The sequence below is a fragment of the Protopterus annectens genome, chromosome 15.part0 (genome assembly GCF_019279795.1).
Source record: "Protopterus annectens isolate FY-2018-M chromosome 15.part0, PAN1.0, whole genome shotgun sequence".
NCBI lineage: Eukaryota > Metazoa > Chordata > Ceratodontiformes > Protopteridae > Protopterus > Protopterus annectens.
This window is the reverse complement of record NC_056749.1, coordinates 148,573,718-148,594,744: the sequence shown is the minus strand read 5'-3', so window position 1 is coordinate 148,594,744 and position 21,027 is coordinate 148,573,718.

Genomic DNA, 21,027 nt, shown 5'->3' with positions numbered 1-21,027 from the left:
TCACACTGCAGCATTACGCAGTTATAAGATGTACCACATTGATTACTTTTCTGTTTCTTTCCCAAATGTGCATTTCAAAGTAAATGACATCAGCAGGCTTGCCAAAGTAGGGCATTTGAATTGTAGTGAGTGTGACTAGCCTACAAAGCATTGCTCGCTACACAGGCAGACACACACACACACACACACACACACACACACACACATACACACACACACACAAAATTGCTATGTCTGGGATTAGAACTCCTATCTAACTAGTTTATCACACTACTGTATTACGCAGTTATAAGACACACCACAGAGATTACTGGGCTATCTCTTCCCCAAAGGTGTATTTCACAGTGACTGACATCAGCAGGCTTGCCATAGTAGGGCTATGGGGAGTGCAGTGCGTGTGCATGGACCATAACCCATTCATCTAGAGGTAGGCACACCACACTCAGGCACACACAGGTTTATATTCCTCAGGTACGTGTATACAACTGCTAGATGGCTACTGCCTTGTACAGTCATGTTGCACAGCTAGCACAAGCACCACAGAGTCTTTGATGCTGAGGGATACCAGTGGCTAATTTCTATGGAGAGTGACATTTACACATCATGTGGTTGTAGCCATTTGGCTGTGCTCTGGGTGGGACAGGCCTCATGATTGAAGGCTCTTTGTCACTGTCACTCTCTTCCACACATCTATGTATGTGTACTTTTGGCATATTATAGTGTGCTGTCCTTGGATATATCTGTGCATTCCTATCCAATGTGTTTGCAAAGCATGACTAGTGCATACTGAGGAGTGTATATAGCATTTACATGTGGCAAGGTACACCACTCACACCAGGGGTGGAACCCAAGGTAATGGAATAGAACAGGAGGGGAACCAACAACACACAAGGGGATTTGTTATGAAATATGACAATGATACTTTCAAAATTAGGGGTATTATTAGCCAGCACTGGGAAAAATTTAAGGGGTACTCAGACTCGGATATTTTGTTTAGAAACCCTTTACAGTTTACCTATAGACGAGGAAGAAATATTAATGAGCTCTTAGAGAACAACAACAAAGAATTTTACAACCACAGGAGGTTGGGCACTTATAAATGTGGTGCCTGTGCACAATGTCCCTACATATTGAACCAAGGGAGTATACATGTTGTAGGTAGGGATAGGACTATTAGAGCTAACTCATTCGCCAATTGCTGTAGTGAGGGAGAGGTGTACCTTGCCACGTGTAAATGCTGTGGGGCATTTTACGTGGGCGAGACTACATGCAAGCTCAAGAGAAGGATTTACAAACATTTGAATGCAATTAGAACCAAGGATAGCAATAATACCCTATACAAACACGTACTAACGTACAGGGGCAGGATGGCACTTTTTTTGTTTTGGAAAAAGTGGAACAGGATCCCTGGGGTGGTCCCTGGGAGACTGGAATTGAAGTTAGAGAATTTTAGGAGGCCAATCAATTCCCTGGTCTTAATGAACATATTTCTATTGCCTCAGTTTTGAAGATGAGAGCAGCTAAGTTGTAGGTGTGTTTTTGGGATTTGGCCACCAGATGGCAGCTTTGCACAGTTACAGGATGGAAACATTTGTTTTTTTTTTTTCATTTCAGTAACAGGTTGTCTTAAGGCCCTTGCATTTTGTGACATTGGTCTTAGTTTATCTTTTTTAGCACTTAATTTCTATTTTGTGGTTTCAGTTTTAAATTTGGGTTTTAATACCCACAATATTTTATATTTTATACTTTACACACCAACAAAGCAGGATTTTTTAGCTCAAATTCATTACGGTTGCTAATAAGTTTGTACTGTGTTAATTGTTTAATTAAAAGTTGGGGGAGGGGAATATACAAAGAAGGAAGGGGTGCTTTATTTTTATTCTATCTGACGAAGTCCATGAGGGAGGAAAACGCTGTGTATTATTGGTGTATTTGATGTTTATGTGAATAAACAGTTGTCTTCTTCACTCTTTGGTTCCAGTTTATTCATACCTCTAAGGATTGGTGCCTTGTTTTTGCTGGTTCTGGGTTTTGGTTTGGCACCTTGCCTCCTTTGGTACTGTTTTTTTTTGTTCCTTTTAATAAGCACACGCATTGTAGAACTGGAGTGAAGCTTAGATGTGTGAAGAGTGTCAGCTGCAGATTTTTATTTCTCTGGGGGAAATGGATAAGGGGAAGAATGCAGAGTGTGTAGAAGTTTTGAACTTTTGGAGAGGATAATTTTAGTAACGGGAATGAAATGGAGGGAATAGAGGCAAGAGACAAGATGTGCCCCAGTCAGGGAATCTCAGAAAACACAGTGAATAATAAGGAATATTAAAAATGGGGCATGCCCAGATGCTGCCTAAACAGGAAGAAGACAGGATCAGAAAATGTGGGAAGAGGAAAAGCAAACACTAGAAGGCAGGAGACTTGAGATGACGAATGTGTAGAAGCCCATGAAAAGTGATGAGCCTGGATTAAATGAACTGTATAAGAAGCAAGGGCTGCTGATATGAGGCAGAATCAGCCAAAATATGCAAAAAAAGAACCTGGAAGAAGAAGCATGAGGCAAATTGTCCTGTAAGGACAGGCAGATACATGACAGAAAACAATACTGAAATGTTGGAGGAATAGCATAGGAAAAGGAAGATCTGACTTTCAGGGGCAGAAGGGGAAGTGAAGACTGAAGATTTGAGCTGAAAAAATAATAGGTGAAGAGGAAGAACCAGAAATTATCTAACTTATGATAAACTGTATACTGGGGAAAAAGTTCAAAAAAACAAACAGAAAGAAATGCTCCAGATGAATAGAAATTTCTTTCTGCAAAGGAAATATAATATGTGGACAAGTAAAGTGCCTAGAGAAGCAAATCTGTACCTTGGGGAACACAGAAATATTGATTAAATTAATTATTAATTTAATCAATCATCAATTACTCAATAATACTTTTCGAGAAAAAATGTCAGGAAATGGAGCAGATGAATGGTAGACAATATTTTCAAAAGCATCCTTGATATCAACAGCTTACACATAAAGAATACAGTTTCATAGTTAAGTCATGCCAGTATTAAATAACTGGACAAGGCAAAAGGGCATAGGCATAGAAGGAAAATTAATAGGTTATGTTCTACCTGGCACTGACAGGGTCATTCTTATCTATCTCCAGGCTGGAATGTTTTCTCAGATCTGCTATACTTTCAATCTATACTGAAATACGGTTGGATGGAAAACACCATATGCAGGAAGGGTGAGGGACTGTAAGGAGACAGGTAGGTAGAAGAAAAGTCGGTGCTCTGCAACGACAGAAGTCGAAGTATCAAACATAATCTAAAACCTTAGCAATTCAAAATGAGGTGGATGTAGCAAGAATAACAAAAACCTGTGAAAACGCCAAATAGTTCCGAAGAATCTGGCATAAGTATTCTCTGACCCTCTCACAGAACCCTTTATCTTATTTTACTTTTATAATTTGATAACTAGGTAAGTGAGATGGTCTGTTGTGCCTTCTCATTCATGACCTAGGTTCAGAAGTAGAGAAAAATTGTAAAATGTTGATAAACATTTATGCATCATGTGCAAAACATTCGTATTAATTAATTTAGCATAAAACAGATGCATTTAATTATAGCATCTCAACAGTTTACCCATCTTTCTTTAGTGGAAATGTGCTTGAGAACTTGACGTGATGATAATGGATTATAACAGACCTGTTACTACTACACCTGTTATAGAAAAGCCGTAGAAAAACATAGATGTAGGAAGACTGAGTAATAGGGTTCACTGTGGACAAAGTTTCATGGAAGAACCACGTAGGTATGTCCTAACAGATCTTGCCATTTCACTATTCTCTGATTCCATATCTGGGAACTACCTGGTCTGAATGGAGGAGATTTAGTGGCTATGCTGTAGCTTTGCTTTAGCTGAAGCACTGACTTTGTTAATCGCAAATGTTTAACTGAAGGAAATAAGAGGAACAGGGTCAAGAGAGTAAGATAGGCAAAGGACTCAATTTAAGGGTCAGCGGAATCCATCAAAAGGTAGTGAATATGACAACATTTAAAGAAGATTGTGTGACCAGTGACAGAGTCCCACAGGGGTCAGTAGTAAGCATGGTTCTTTTCTGGACATAAATGTTCGTTATCTCTTGACAACTGATGAAAGGGATTCAGATTATAACTATGTATTTATACATTAAAAAACTGGATGTCATAGATGTTAAGAAAGTCACCTCATGATGAGAAAAAAGAAAAGCTTGAGAGGTAAAGCTTTACATCCTTTTCAATGACATATATTGATCCTATCTTTGATTAGAGAAAATGAATCAATTTTTGCAGTACATAGAGGTATACCTGCAACATATGTTTCCACCTAGAAAGAAGAAAGTAATAATAAAAGGCAAAAATAAATAAATAAGTATCAGATCACTGTTTCATACCTTTGAAAGCTTTAGAATGCAAACATCGTTGTGGTAAGAAGACCTTTACTTATTCCAACCTATCTATGATATACAGAGGAAGACAATGAATAAGTGCAAAGTGCAAACACCTTTACTGCTGGAAAATACCAACTGCTCCCTCCCAGACAATGGCCCAGAAGCTAATTTTATCATTAGTCATGTTGACAAAAAATGTGACAGCATAATGTGTATTACAGCTTTTAAAGCACAACTGGATTTATACTGATGCTCTGTGATGGTGTAGAGTACAACAATGAATAGTGCATAATAACATTTTGTAGTGCATGGAACATCACAATTATCTCCAAAAGTAATGAAAACATGGGTTTAACACTTTTCTAATGTCAGAAGCATGCTTAACAAGCACTTGTTAAGCACCTCTAAGCACTGCTAAGCAGTAGCATGACACTAGAGACTCCGTGAACACACATCAGTAACAGAAGCAAACTTTTAAAGCTGCTTAGATATGACACCCTACAACACTTTTAAACAAGAAGCATGCTTAACAGCTTTTAATGCCATTATACCCACAGAGGGGCACCACTTCTGGTAGGTGACTGTGTCAGTGCTAAATGTTTTATGGCTTTCAAAGCTTTGAAACACTTTGAGGGCTGAATCACTTTAACGCACTGTAGAAGACACTTGCTACTAATGTTGCAAGCAGGCTAACACACTTTAAAAAGAAAAGAGAACTTTATTTTTTTTGCTCTTCAACTTCAGAACTTGAACTCGACATCAGAGAATGACACAGGACACTCAGCCTTTGTGTTTTTTCATGAATACCATGATTCACCACTCAAGTTTCACTTCACATTACTCTCAAGCTGAATTTCTCGGCAACAGTGTGTCAAACCCAAAAGTTGGTTATGATCAGAAATCCAGTCATAATCTTCTAGAGTAATCATCTTTATTGTGTTTTAAAGGTCCTTAATTATTTTATTTTTTCTAGATTTTCTAGAGCAAGTTTAATGTCTCATGTATGAAAAATATACTGTAAACATTGTATATATATTCTCAAACCATATCAAAATGAATGAACTACACTATCTCTCAAACTGCCTTACGTTAGCTATCTTAATGTAACTATAACTGCCTGAAATTTTCTACTGCCTTATGGCTAAGGTCATAGCTGAAAGGGGTCCCAGGATTAGACCACCTACCCATTCAAAAAAAAAAAAAAAACAAGCAAACAAATAAACAGATAAATATATCCATAGTATGAAAGCATGAACATTGCCTTTATAAACATGGGATGGATGTAGCTTATAGGGGGACCATAAAAGTTTAGGCCCAGTGGGCTAACAGGTAGTACGTGATATTCTATTTAGAACCTGAGAAATATATACCTGCTAGTAGTGATAATTTGGCAGCACTGAACAAAATATGGATCTTTGACTTCATGTCTCTGCTGAAATGAGCTTTCTGGTCCAGTTTAAATAAGTAGAAGAAAAACCAAATAATGTAGTGGATGCAATAGAGATGAACTGATTGAAGGAGTTAATATTCCTACCACTTTAAAAGTCACTGAACCAGCCACGTCTAGAACTATGTGCATAATTATGATGTTATCTTAGTGAAACGGTGTTGAAATTAATTGTGTTGGTGTACAGGAGTAGCCTCATGCATGGCGTGGGAACAGCAGAAGGAGCGCAAAGAAATTTGTGAAACTAGATTTGTTCAATTTGGAGAAGAGAATGAAGAGTGTATTCTGACAAATGCATTTATAGCAAGAAATTCTAACTTAAAAGTCTTTCAAAAAGAAAATTAAAAAAATTATCTTCTTACTGTTGAGTGCTGTACCTGTAGTGAAGGTAGGATGAATGATGTGATGTGGATCAGATATGTTAAATCTGTCTTTTCTTAGACTAGATGCTCATACAGGGAGGAGAGAGCTTTGTGATTATTTGAAGAAGATCTGTTTTAATGATTTTTCTTAGATTTTTTGAAGGCAGTGTAGAAGTTTTTCAATAATTACAGAAACAAGATGGTATAAAAAGTTAAACTCTACTACTTAAACATCTAAAATTTAATAGCACGAACAAACAATGTCACAACAAAATAAAATACATGTTGCAACTAACATCAGTACAGAAAAGGGAATGAGTCCAGGGGACGGGTAGTGTTAAAAAGCAGGAGCCTGTGAAACAATCATGTTGATGTCAACATATGAAATTACTAAGGTGCCAAAAAGCAAAATTTGCGTAGTTACTGTTCATGTATTACTCATAGGTAAAAAAGTGAGGCCAAGACATAGCAGCCCAAATGTCACCATTTTAGAGCACATTTATTTATTTATTTATTTTATATTTGTTAACCGGGGGTGTCTGACTGAGCTGAAAAGGTCCTTTTTCAGCAGAGGCCCGGGGAGAAAAGCTCCACAAAGAAAAATTACAGATACATTTAGTTATTTAGACATGATCAGTATACACACAAATTAAAAAAGACATGTTTTTACAGTGGTATGTGACACATTAACAGTTATGGTGGAGAGAACAAACAAAAAATATTAATTTAAAAATAAAGGTAATTAATAAATTTGTGGTGCACAGCTGAAATTTGGAACATATGTAGAATACATACATAGTACACAGGTACAGTACATACATAGAAGATTAGCCAGTGTTTGTGAGTAAGATTGAAAACTATTATCATACAGACTCACTGCCTTTTTGTTCTATCTTTCCTTCCTACATGTCATGTTCTGTGACTAAAACTCCTAAGGAGTTAACAGACACAAGCTGTTTCTTTCTTTCTCTGGAAGGCTGGAATCACTAGAAAACCGAACAAGCAAATATATAGGCCGATACAATTGAAAATGCATGACAGATTAGTCAGTGTAGTCATAAATGAGGATTGTTTTTAAATAAGTCTGGATGATGACTAAACAGTAAAGCCAGAAGTAATACTTTCAAATTCAGTCTTTCAGTTCATACAAAAATAAGTTCATTGAACAGCATTTTCAGTGCAATTATATCGAACATACTGTTCATCGAACTGTTTATACTGAGATCGAAGTACAGTGAGGATTGGGAAATTTGCCCTTTCCCCAGTGTAGTGTGATCTTGGAGGTGGATAATTAGCCCCCCATATGAAGCAAATTTAATGAATGACATTTTCTATGAAATGCCATTTGTTGAAGTGACAGTTCAGTGAAGTGATCTAGACCCCTATCAAACACAACAAACTGCACAATGAACTGTATGTGACCTAAGAGATAAGCTGCTTGACATAGATGATTCATAGGTTGGTACTAGGCTATCAGCCCTAGGGCCTATACAAGCCTAGCCATAACAATTCCCTGGCTATTTCTTCCCACACTATTTACTTTCCTGGACCCCTGTCTAGCAGGGCAAGTGATGTGATTCCCAGGGTGAATTTCCTTTCTCCCATCCAATGATGTAAGCTTATTGGCATGAAATGGGTTATTATTGCAATTTTCAGATTTGATGAAGGGATAGATCATTAGGCCCCAAACAGAGTGATCATTACTAGCGTGAGCACTCATGCAGGAGGTTGCTGATATACAATGAAATCTGAAATGACTTATGATGTGAACGCTATTAAAATAGGACTGGAATAATAACATGGTTTACATAACATTAAATTTAGTCAGACTAGTTGATGTTTCTTTGCCTGGGCCTATAGACATTAGGTATTAGAATTTATTTAAGTTTTTGTGTGTAACAGTCTAACATGGAAAATAAAATAATTATATATTATTGTGATATTTAATGAGTTTTGTCCATCTTTTCCATTTGTGTATGTTGATGCAATACAGTTTGTGACCCAGCAGTTATAATGATTGAATCTTCCCAGACTCATTGAATTTACTGCAAGCTAATTTGGTACTAACTCCTTAACCAATATTGTTAGCACAAGGGATGGTAATCTTTGTATTATTTACTTAAGTTGTGTATGTATATGTATATATAATGTATATATATATATATATATATATATATATATATATATATATATATATATATATCATCAAAACCAAATAATTAATGGAAGGACAGCTAAAAAGATAAATACTCCATATAATCCAAAAGCAGCAGCGATTACCAAGACTGCAGTCACTGGCATAAACCTCATTATTGTACACTTAAAGCATGATAAAAACAATACAATAGTGATGCAGATGAGTGCTTTCATACTTAAAATAAGTTCATCAGATCTATTTCTTTTAACTGTTGTCACCCTTAAATAGTCTGGGTAACCAATAGCTATTCTGGTCAAAAGTCACATTAACAAATGGGACATTTTTTTAAAAAAATTCAAAAAATGAATATATACTATAAAAATATAAAAAGAATAAACATCTTATTTATAGATCAAAAATTCAATTATTGACATCCAGTAGCTAACTAATAAAAAGCTATTAAAGGCTAATAATCCAAACATTCTTTTAACCAATCAGATCAAATAAAACACCAAACTGACCAATCAAATACAAATGAAAAACTACCTTATATTGGCTAAGATACATCAGGCAATGGCTGGTTGACTGAACCTTTATCGATATATATTGAGAATCAAGTAAAACCAATACTTGCAGATTTATCAACTATTCTCAGAAATGTTAAACAATTTTTACAGCTCCTATCACAGAGCACTGAAACAAATGGAAACCTCAAACAATACTATATGGTGACCCTTGACATTAAGAATTTGTTCACTGTAATTGACAACAACAAAGGTATTGAACATGCACAACACTATCTTTCAACTTATACAAAAAATATGTGACCTGTTGGACATCATATTCAATAACAATGTCTTCATGTTCAGTAGTAATATTTATTGGTAGAGATGTGGAGTGGCTATGGACACACCCTTGGCAAATTCATATACCAATCTGGCACTGGTGGATTAGGAGCACGAATATATATTTAATAACATTGATATTTTATGCAAGATCTGTGGACGATATATTCATCATCTGGGAAGACAACTTGGAAAACCTGGAAAAGTTTGTTTTTTACCTGCATACCACTACGACTTATCTAAAGTTCATTATGTATTATTCTCTCACAGACATTGGTTTTCTGGATGTAAAACTCTATAAAGAACAAGATGGCACTATCAACTCCAGTCTTTTCAGGAAATCATGTAGAAACAAAATCTCCTTTGGAGAGATAGTATGCATCCACAACATATTTATACCAATCTAATTACAAATCAAATTTCTAGGGTATCTAGACTATCTACTAAGGACATTGATTTTTATAACACTACAGAACAACTGTGATCTGAATTAATACAATCAGAGTATGCACAAGTGGAAACAGAAAAGGCTACAGATCAAGTTAATTATATTAGGAATGAGAAAGCTCGGCCATATTTTCAGTTGACAACCTGTTCTTCTTTGAATTTGAATAGTAATGCCAACTTGAATTCAACTTTAAATTATGGAAATACTGACACCAAAATTATAGTCATATAAGCGAGTGACACCAAATATATGTGTGACATCATAAGACAAAATTGGAAAATGTTACAATCTGATCCTAGGCTGAAAATATTGTTGAGAATAAACTGAACTTTGGTTATAGGTGCAATAAGAATTTAAAACAAATTTTACGTACTTTAAATATGGCCACAGCTCAAAAGATGAAATATGGTACTTCTTCCAATGTTAATATTCCAATGTTTTTGCTGTAAGAACATTAATAGAACTGATACATTTGTGCATCCAATATATGGTAATGAATTTAAATGTAAACAATTTGCAACTTGTGGTACCAAGCATTTAGTATATGTAGCTACTTGTACATTATGTGCCAGCTACTATGTAAGATGGATAGACAATTCCGTGAGAGAATATGCAAGCATATTAGTGATATAAACTTAGAGACTTGAAAAACCCTTTATATAACCATTTAATAGACCACCCTACACACATTTATTTTTTCATCTCTACAAGTGATAACACCTAATAGGAGAGGTGGCAATATTATGCTTAAAACTGAAGTATGTGAAACCTATTGGATAGCAGCTCTCCAAGCCTATGTACTGGGTCTACTTTAGAACAACGAAAACGTAAAGTCTCGAACGCTCACATGAGCGAATAATCATAAACTCGAAATTGGTATTTTGGGGTCTCGGAGTAGGAATATATATTTAGAGGGGGGTGGGGGGCAGCCCCCCACAATACCAATTTTGAGTTTTTGATTATTCACTCATGTAAGCATTTGAGCATTTGCATTTTTGGTTTTATGACATAGACCTTATGTACCACCTGGATTGAACACCAACCTTTCTTTGAAACCAATATTGAAAGGTAGAAGACTGCAAATGAAACCTTACATATATGACCATTGACTCTTCCACATAAGTTTTTTTCACAAATGTCCTTTGCTTTTGATGAGGTCTCTTTAGCTATATAAGTGTGGTTATTTTTACATTTTCCATTGTTGTTAGATTTAATATGCACATTTAACATTTCAGCTTACCTTTATTGAATGCATATGTTTGATCTTCTATATTAATTTTGGGTCTATATTACTAGAACAAATGCTTAAATGTTCGAATCTTTAAAGGTCGACCTTTACAGGTCGAACACAAACACTTGAAATAGTAAAAAAGTATATAAAAAAACAAACAAATATGTAGAAAGGGTTTAGGCAGGGGGGCAAGCCCTTCTGCACCACCCACATGGGAGGGCTGCTCCCCACACCCCCCCTCTACTTAAATATACCAACTCCGAGATCGCACTTCAGTGAACTACAGTGCAGAAATGGGAAATTTCCCATTCCCTACACTGTAGCACGATCTTGGAGTTGGTATATTAAAGTAGGGGGGTGTGGGGGGGTGCATTCCCCCACATGGGGGTGCTAGGGGGCTTTCCCCCTGCTTAAATCCTTTAGTTTTTTTTTCTATTGTGTATTTTTTTTTAATTTTTGTAAAATTTCGATCGCTTAACTGTTCGATCTCTAAAGGTTGACCTTGAGGGCGAACATTTAAGCGGTCGAGCATCTAATATAGACCCTTACTTTTTATCATACTTTTTGTTATTACATCAGATGGAAGTTCTGTCACTCTCACTGTCATACAGCCTGGACTCACAGGCGCATATGAAGGGCTGCCATTCATGTTTATTGTGATATCTTCCCATGGCATTGATAGATAGTTGCTTACTTGACCTGTTTCTATGCAAGAATGCTTACATTGTGGACTCTTTCCTACATGCAAGTTAGCTTTCCTTACAAGTATCTGTGTTTGAGATGTCTTTTAGACTTTTTGCTGTTTTTAGATGACAGTATAGTGATTTATGAGTAATAGCATTGATGTGTTTTATCTGGTATGTTTTATTGTTTTTTGATTGGACGACAAATAGATTAAATTATTTGCATTGGTCAGTCAGTTGTCCATCAACCAATGATTTTTAATTTCAGTTTTAGATAGCTTTGATTATTTTCTATTATGATTTTATTTTTATTCTTCTTATATCTTTCATATTTTTATTCATAACGACCAGTGTGAAATTTTTATGAATAGCCATTATTAATATATTTCATTATTTATGTGCAAATAAGCATTGTTTTATCCACTAGAACCGATGTGTCATAGCGGACGTGAATTCTGCTTTTAGCTAACTAGGCCTCTATAGGTTTTTATTGGTCATAATTATTATTCATAGTTTACTACTCTAGTTGATTACTTTTTAAAATTATTTGAGGCTTTATGCAGATATCCTTGAGTGTGCATAATTATTTTTGTTATGCTGGCCTTACACTGATGGGAGCAGAATGATTAAGATTCACCTCCATTCTTGCATATAGTTTTCCACCTGATTGGTGGATATATAGTGATGTCCACTTTAGATTGGCAGGTTAAGCTGTGCATTAGGTGTAAGAATTTATGCTCTTGTTATGGTATTATTATACTTGCGTTACCAGTATGAGTTATTATCATCAATAATTAATAATTATCATTATTTTGTTCATCTGGATTGATGCTCTGCAGTGGATATGCATTCTGTTTTGGCAGGTTGTTGTGGAATATTTGTAGATTTTTATTTTGGCCATGGGTTTTGTTCGCAGTTTTTGTGTAGGGTCACTTTATCTGGGCCATGTTTTGGTTCATTGTATTGAGATTTTCACGATCACTGTTGTTTTGGCTGATTCACGTCTATTAATGTGGAATGAATGGTATGTGTTTCTGTTTATGTCTGCAGTTTTCTACCTGACTTGATGACTTACAATGGAGCATGTTTTTGATTGGCAGGTTTAGCTATATATTGGCCATGTGTACTTTTGTTTTTATCTTGGTGCCTGTTGTTTGGATTTCTCTATATATACATGTATTTTTATTTGGACAGAACACAGGTTCTATGCGCTTTGACTGTTTTTATTTAGAGAATCAGTGTTTTTGGTTGAGTGCTCTCTTCGCGAAGTTGTTTTGTGTATTATGCCAATGAAGGGATCTCATTGGAATATCCCACTTCCAAGATGATTGGTTGACTTCTAAAGCACTTTGAGTCTCGATTGGTATTTGATAAACTATGTATGCCTATATTTAATTGGCTAAACTTCCGTAATTTAGTATTTCATTAGTGAATAGATAGAAACTTATGATTTTATTTCTGAGATGTGTTCTGTGTTCTTGGAGATGGTGTATACTGATTACGAGAATTTTTATTGGAACATTTTACTTCTTAGATGGTTGTATGATATATGGCACATCTTGATCTTGGTTGATGCCTAATAAAGTCTCTTATGTTTTTGTCTGATAGGCTGAATTTTTATGTTTAAGATTAAGAAAGGTGAACAAGTAAGAGTTTGTGCTTAATGACATTTATTTCATTATGTGATTTCATTAGGTTGTATACACCAACACTCAAATATTACTGATCTAACATGGAATTCCTATACTATTTTACATTTATTCATAATTTTGTAGCGCTTCATCACACTTTACACAAGTCATGATCTATGTGAGTGGCTTTCACTTTTTATTGTATAGCGATGCTTACATTATATTACAATGAAGTTATATGATAGAATTTTTATCTCCCTATTGCTAACATGTCCATAAATGCATTTATATTTTTTCATTATTAATTATATACTGACTTTTGTTTTTAGTACACCTTGACATGGTAAATAATTGTAATATTTTCTTTTGATTGGCATAGGGAAAATGTATCTCAGCCAATATAAGGTAGTTTTTCATTTGTATTTTGATTGGTCAATTTGGTGTTTTATAAGATCTGATTGGTTTAAAGAATATTTGGATTATTAGCCTTTGATAGCTTTCTATTAGTTAGCTACTGGATGTCAATAATTGAATTTTTGATCTAGAAATAAGATTATTGGTTATATATATTTTTTTATAGTATATATTCATTTTTGAACATTTTTAAAAAATGTTCCATTTGTTAATATGACCTTTGACCAGAACAGCTATTGGTTACCCAGACTATTTAAGGGTGGCAATAGTTAAAAGAAACAGATCTGATGAAGAACTTATTTTAAGTCCAAAAGCACTCATCTGAACCACTGTTTTTTTTATTGTGCTTTAAGTGTACAATAACGAAGTTTATGCCAGTGACCACAACCTTGGTAATCACTATTGCTTTTGGATTATACAAAGTATACACACACACACACACACACACATACATATATATATATATATATATATATATATATATGTGTGTGTGTGTGTGTATATATATATATATATATATATATATATATATATATATATATATATATATACAGTTGCCAAGACTACACAACCAAAGGGACTCTATTCTACATTCAAGAGTCTATATGCTAATTTCACTAGGTGACACTCAACTCAAAGGCAAAGGATATTCTTCATGAGAAAATCAATCAGTTAAATTAGCTAGATTTCAATGGGTTGTCTCATGACTAGATGGACTGTTTATACTTAAATATAGACTACAATAATAATAGTAGACAGCACAGAGAATTATGACTAGAGGCTGGTAACAGTCCTCATTTTTTACTCTTGAAATTGATTTCTACAATCATTGTTTGCTTCCTGTATGGCTCTAAGCAATCAGGTGTGTCTTGCAATATTGAATTGCAATACAATTGAATGGCAGAATATCGCCATACATTATTTTGAGCTGGCTTTTGGTCAAAAAGTTGCCAACACAAAACCTTTTTTGTTTTGCAGTGGCAAGCCTATTGCACCCTCCACATTCCCTGCATTTTATATATACAAACTCTGAGACTGATCTACACTAGGGAAATGGCAAATACCCAGTCTCAACAAATACCAGCCTTTCTATTAAAAGCTGGTTGAAAGTTTTAGGCAGCAATCTTCTGCCATTTGATATTATGGCAGTTTGATATTACAACAGGGACCCCTAAGCAAACCAGATAACCAGTGTTCTTGCATTATCACTAAAAATAACCACTTGTACTTAGTGGATTTACTAGATAATAAATAAATAATACAAATATTCATACCATTACTGCATGAATTATTTCTAGTTAATGCAATAATGTTGACAATTAACGTCTTTTCTAAAGACAGTCCTGATCCAGCCATTATGTTTTGCAAAAATAATGGTAATTATCATCATGTCTTTGAAGACAAAGGAATTAAAAAAAAATGAAGGAATGCATCTAGAAATATTTAATGTGGTATAAAATAGTATATAAATTCTTCAATAGTTTGTCTTACATTTGCTAACTAACTACACATGTAACCTACATTTAGTTAGCACGTGGACTGGCCTACAAAACATCATGTTTCAGAAACTAATGTCCTACTTTGGGCATAAGAAATTGTGAAACTCTTGTAATACGAAAGGTTGTTCATAAGTGACATGTAAGTTTTACCAATAAAGAAGTGTTAGGTTTCTTTAAACGTAGTATGTTGACATTCTGTTGTTTACTTTTTAATCCTGGTCCAAAGTTAAAGTATAAACTGCCATTTACATAGACATTATTTAATATTCACAGTAAAGTAATTCACAGGAGTAGAGATGTCAGGTACTACTAGTAGTATGCTGGTCTTACACACAAAAAACAACTGGTTGTCATATTTAAATGTAGTTTACTCTGAGGGAATTGAGTAAACCACGTGTGCCATATAAGGTATCACATACTGAAACTAGCCTGTCGGTGGAATAAAATTTAACAAAATACGTGTGCAGAAATTTAACCTTTCAAACATTTCCCTGAGATGAATGTAATCATGTGTTGCTTCAAAAACATATATTTATGCATCTCTTAACCATAATGTACCAGTTCATAATATATATGACATTCCTTTTCATGAACACAGTCTCCACATCTGATATATAGTTTTATGAGTTTATTAAATTACTTGTTTTCTTTTCCTCCACAGGATCAAGTGTGCTTCCTATGTGCAGGTTAAAACTTTAACAATTTATCTTGCACATGGATTAATAAACTTCAATTTTTAAACAGTTTTTTTTCAATATCCTGATAGCAGTTGAGCACACACACACACACACACACACACACACACACACACACACACACACACACACACCAAAGAGTGAAAGCAGTTTTTTTTTTTTTTTTTAACTAGTATGTGTTTACATGTTTTAAATTTCCTACTGAATTCTGTTTTATTATTTGTTGTTATTACATATATGATTCTTTTTTGTTGTGGAGACATCCAGAACATGGATATGTCTACTTTAATGGAGGACAATTACTTAACAGTGAATGTTTTTTGTTTGCCAAAGGCTCACTGCACGTCAGTGTTTGGCAAGTTGCACCGACTCCATCACATGGAGAAACAGTACTGATTATTACAATTGTTCCAGCTGCATGCAACGTATTAATATTTATGATGTTTATACTTATATGGCAGGTGATGCAGGAAAAAGCTTTAACAAGTCAGGTTTGCACTTAGAAAAGAAAACATTAGCCGAAACCTTCTTATTCAACAACAATTTAGAATATACAGCATCTGGAACCAGTTTTGAATTCTATATTATCAATCATTACTAAAAATGTATAACAAAATTACTGTGGCAAAAAATTTATTTTCTTCAATGCATAGTGATGTTGAGTTAACAGGATTACAAATGATTTGTTCATGCAAAACCACAGCACAATGTCTTGAAGGTAAAGAGACATGAATTTGCAGTGAACCATGAATGCAAATGTGGCATTTGATGTATTGTGATTCATGGCATTGTCCAGCATCTAGTATAATACAAAAAAATGCATGCTATTATACTCTTGTTGAGTATAAAAGCAGATGACTCTTGCAATACCTTTTTTTCAGTTAGTTAAAATTAAATTAAAAGGATTTTTTTAAATATCAATGCACAATTATAAAATATTTTAATAGTAGAAAAGGTCCCCACCACAATTAATTTGAAGATAGATTGCCTTCACTGTTCTTGGCATAAGTATTTGGGAGATTTATATTAGTTGAAAAGGGTAGAGTTGCAGAGTACCATAAATAGCACTGGACTTAAGAATGATCCTCATAAAATTAAATTGTGAAGCTTCTTAAACAAGAATTATATTACAAAAATGTCTTCCTGCTTTAAGTTTTGGTACAACCTATAATTCAGTATAGTTCCATATTCTGAAGACTGGCAATCATGAAAGATTTGCTCGACACCTGATGAAAGTGTAGACATTGTCTGGGCACCTGCAGAATATGAAAGCTGATATTTGAATAAAATAAATTCAATTTATTAGCAAATGTATATACAAGCTTGCTGATGGAAAAAGGGAGGCAAATACAGCTGTTCAATTAATTAGTCCTAACACACACACACACACATGCACGCGCGCGCGTACGCACGCACACACACACACACAGTTATGCATCACATTTGTTTTTCTGTGAATCTATAGTTGTTATCCATGGGGTTGTTCCACTGATATACAAGTACTGGTAGACACAAATTGTCAAATCCAGCATGCTAGAAAAGCCACAAATGCCAGCAACCAATTACTTGTTATAACCCCACTAGAATTCATCAATACTGATCAACTAATCATAGAATTACATTTCTGTCTTTCTAGCTGTATGCCATCTCTGTGCCTCCAAGAAATCACGACCCTTTTGTCAAATAATTAATTATTACATGCCAAAAATCATTTGACCTGTTCTATTTTTGCTGTAATGATCTTTCTTCCCCTTACTTGTGATCTCATATTAATTTTTGAAAAATTGTATCCTCTTTGTGTAATCTTCTGAGGAGCACAATATAGTATACAACCTCTACATTCTAATGTTTCCATGACAAAAAAAAAAAATAAAGTGATAACTTGGCAACTATGAGACCACAGATATGACTGGTGAATTGTTGTAGCACATTCACTGGCGGTTCATTATAAAGAAGTTTAGTTGCTCTGTGATTACACTAGTCTTCAGTCACTATTTATTATAAAGATGTTTCTTTTACCTTCTTTTACAATGTGACATGTATAACTTCTGTGTGCCTAGATTTCAGGTGGAGTTTAGAGGCTTGAAAAATAATCAAAATATATAACTACATTAGTGAGGGGATCCTACTCACATTTTTTAAAGTTTTAGCTGAAGGAAAAGGATATTGATAATCTGTATAAATTCAAGAGAGGCATCTTATTTATTTATTTACTTTTTTTAGATTTTACTTATTTGTTGACTGGGTAAGACTACTATATAAATTGCCCTTTTTCAGTGCTAACCCAGTAGCACTGTTAAGTGACTTGCTCAGAATAATACAGAAGGCAAATGAAGGCAGAGGGAATCAAACCCTGTACCATGAGTACAGGAAGCAACTCTCTGTGCTGTCAAGAAATTTTTATAGAAGTTCAATTGTGACATGGTTCCACTTTTATGGACTGTTAAACTATACTCAGAAAAACATGTTTTGTCTACTTTTTTTTACTTTTTCTAGGTTACTGCTCTAATCTTGCCTTTGATGATAAAGTTGGTAGGATTTTGCTTAGCAAAGAAATGAATTGCAGTGAAATAAACATCAAAGGAATCTATAAATTCCTCCCAATTTCTGTGACACCAGGTCAAAGAATTCCTGGATAAGAAGAATATTGTATAAGAAATAGTACTTTCTTTAAACCAAACATGAAGAAGGAAAACAAAGTCAATTTGAAAGGAAGAGAGTACAAAATAGAAATTAAGAAGTTAAAAACAGGAAATGATGAAACAAGTATGGAAGTGATCTACTGGGAGATATTAAGGATTAAGTAATATCCTCTCTGTGTGCTCTGATCCGAACTGAGATAGGAAGCTTTTTTATCTCTAAGCACTGCTGACCATAATTTAGGCAGCCTTCTTTATGAGACACAAAACAAATTTGGCTTTGTTGATCTAGATGTTGCTAAGGTTAAGAAATAACTGAATAAAGTGTGCTGTGGCAGGTAACCCATGGTGAAAGACAGGTGCATCTTCCATTCGTACTATGGAATTTTCTATGTAAGAAACTGATTAACATATACAATTAGCAATGAAAGCAACTAGGAAAAATTCAGAGGTCATACATAGTGAAAACTCAATAGAAGGAGGCATACAATCTCAAAGGAGAAAGAAATGCCTCTGTCGACCAATTCTAGTTATTCGTTCAGAGTAGGATATATGCAGGAGGGAGGGAGGGAACAGGCACAAAAGAAAAGGGGCTGCCTGATGCCATAGCTAGGGAAAAAAATGATAAAGTCTTAAGGTGTACTGTAGCAAAAACCTTGAGTAGAAAGCTTAGGAACATTGTTTGTAAGGGAATGATTACCTGACTGAGATAGTTGTTAGTACATAACAAAAGGAATTTTAGAACCTGTGCAGGTTCCAAGTAAAAGTCACAAACAAAGAAATATTCTTGGAAGTTCAGCTTGTCCATGGCATGGTGGATATTTGAACTGATTAAAAATTCACAGAAAATTTCTGGTGCACTTGGAAGGATACAGACCTATTTTGGCATGGTGGTCTGCTTTGTCTGCTGTAGCAAGCATATCACAAAATGATAGTCTTTAAGTGTTTTATTAATATGCAAACTTTTCACATTGAGATATAGAGACATATGTGTGTTCCATCATAGACTATTCCACTGAAGCCTGATCACTTGTGTAAAGCTAAATGAACTCCATAAGGTAACATGAACATTCAAAAATGTTGTCTTGGTCATGTCAAATTTTAACTTATGACCATAGTCCAGACTGTCCAACAATGAGTGATACAATCATATGTCATTGACATAGTACTCACCATGCAGACCATTCTATCTGATGAGTTTTCAAAGCATATACACAGACTGAATATACAACAGTATGGAACTCTCCAGGAGAGGCAGTGATACAAATATGAAGTAACACTAGTGACCAGTCTTTAAGTACATGCTAAGGTAGCAATAAAGTCACACATATTAGCAGAGTGACTGACACAATCCAATGATCCTTTTTGTCAAAAGCTGCAGACAGATTGGGGTCCTATTAGATGACCGAAGATGCATTCTTTCAAATGCGTCTTGGTCGAACTTGAAAAGACAAAAAGGCAAAATGACGAAGTGGCATATAAGCAAATGTTTTCCCTGTGAAAGAAATCGCTTGGCCGCATCCATTAATTTGCTGTTTTTGTCACTGTAGTGAGATCTCGGAGTTGGTATATTTAAGTGGGGGGGGGGGGGTGTGGGTGGCACAGCCTCCCAATTTATAAGTGTTGTTTTTTTTTTTTTTTGGAACAGCGATTTTTTCCCCCTTGGAAAAAGAAATTGCTCTTCTAAGTGTTCGAGTTTGTAAGCTTTCGCTTGCATGGGGTTGATAAATCATCATTTACTTTTCTAAGCATTCAAAGATTTAGTATAGACCAGAGAGATTAAGGAGGAGGAAACTGAATTACGGTGCTGAAATGACATCACCAGGCCACTCATTACCCAGTAAGGACAGCTTTATTTCCATGTTTTGTTGATAATTTTCACAGAAAAAGATCAAGATCATCATAATTAGTTATAAATGAGTCAGGCTATGCATAGACTCAACAACATTGCCAGTGAAATGTAGGTCTAGGTACTGCAGCAATGATGCAGATGTCACGACTGAAATAGTTCTCAAGGACTGGGGTAAACAGAACCTCTTGATGTAAAGACTGAAAAGCCTGGCTTTCACTAAAGATCAAATATTTCAATTTATAACTGGAATCAAGAGATTCAGGTAAACTAAATCGAACTTGCAATGACAAAGTACCAACTGTGACAAGTATGTTGCACAGGTAATCTTAGGGACAAAGAATGGTAATCAGAGATGTGAAACCAAATCCAGCAAGAGCTGATTGGACTTAAGAACTCAATGAAATTCTTAGACATAAAGGGTCTTAAGTGTTTCCCAATGTGAAAAAGGTGAATAACTATATCAAAATCAGAACCTTGGAATGCATTTTGAGCATCATGACAGGCTGCCTGCATCCTAAACTAGCTTAGCCATTTGTTTAGAATTAGTTAAGCTCTCTATAGAAGAAGGCATTGCTTTTTGATAGGATATCAAAGACTGCTAATTAGCACCATGTTATGTCATAGGAGCTTGTCCAACTTTCTGATAATTACTTGTGATGGCATCCCAGTTTCTGGCTACCCATTCCTGAGGCAGGTGATCAAAATTATAGTATGGCTTTTGCACTGTGTA